Source organism: Eurypyga helias, unplaced genomic scaffold (assembly GCF_000690775.1).
Source record: "Eurypyga helias isolate BGI_N326 unplaced genomic scaffold, ASM69077v1 scaffold6153, whole genome shotgun sequence".
Lineage (NCBI taxonomy): Eukaryota > Metazoa > Chordata > Aves > Eurypygiformes > Eurypygidae > Eurypyga > Eurypyga helias.
The window spans coordinates 30,738-31,788 of NW_010239139.1; the positions used below are offsets into that span (position 1 = coordinate 30,738).

At 39.7% G+C, this 1,051-nt stretch overlaps 1 pseudogene; it reads right to left on the minus strand.

Moving 5' to 3' along the window:
* Positions 1-327: 327 nt before the first annotated feature.
* Positions 328-1,017, minus strand: LOC104506916 (annotated as a pseudogene).
* Between the last annotated feature and the right edge of the window lie 34 nt (positions 1,018-1,051).

Here is a 1,051-nt window from a genome sequence, read left to right on the forward strand (position 1 = left end):
TTACAGCTGGGTGTTTTCCCAAGCAAACCCAACAAATACTCCATACCATGTTCATATGAGCAGCCATGGACACACAGACCTTTCTTGATTTCATTCTGAATCCTGAAGAAGAGCTGGTGATGTGAACAGTAAATGACAGTCGGCCCCAGTAAGTACAATAGAAGAAATGCCATATTTAGCGTCACCAAGATATTTTGGAACAAGCCGATTAAAATTAAATAAATAAATAATGGTAATTTTTAAAATTTTCCTTCAAGGGCAAGAAATGCTTCTGATAGATTTTTTAAATTAAAAAAAAAAAAAAAATTAATGCTATTTGAGCTCCAGTTAAGCAACGATATCATGGGTATCACTGTTGGGTCTTCAGCATACAGTCAGAGGGGGCAGACGCTTTCCGTAGAAATCTCTTCTTCTGGCCTTTCTTCCTTGTCGCCTTCTCCTTCTATGCCAGCGTGATGTGTTTCACCAAGAGGCTCAAGTCCTTGAAGTCTGTTAAGTGTGGGAGTTCCCCAGGCAGCTGTAGGAAAATGAAGACAGTCAAAACACGCCATGGGTGCAGTTGATTCTGATGAAATGTACAGAAGCCAGTTCTTTGGTTGAAGAGCAGGTGGTGGTGTAAGATTTTTGGGAATGCTGTCCACTGCATTAAAAGGTTCAACTCTGGCTTTTTCTTAATATTAGGTTTTTTTTTTTTTTTCTTTCTGTTACCTGAGACAAGGCATTCTGAAGCTTTCTGCTTATTCTCTTCTTCACCCTGTAAAAGCTGTAAAGTTGCAGAATTGCATGTTTCTAGTCTACTGTCATTTGTATTTTGGCTATTGTTACTTTATAAGAGCTGGGCATCCATTTTTTCCTGCTCTGCAAATTCAAGACAACTGCAACTATTTCAGTCTCCCAGCTCTGCTCCTTCTTTTCCTTTTCAATTTGTTTTTCATTATCAGAGATTACAGCAGATATGGGCTGGAAGGGGTTTTCATTGTTCCCAGGCACAGGGTCTTCCTCATCAGGTACACTTCTTCCTTCTCTTTCACAGATTCACACAGAGTGGAAG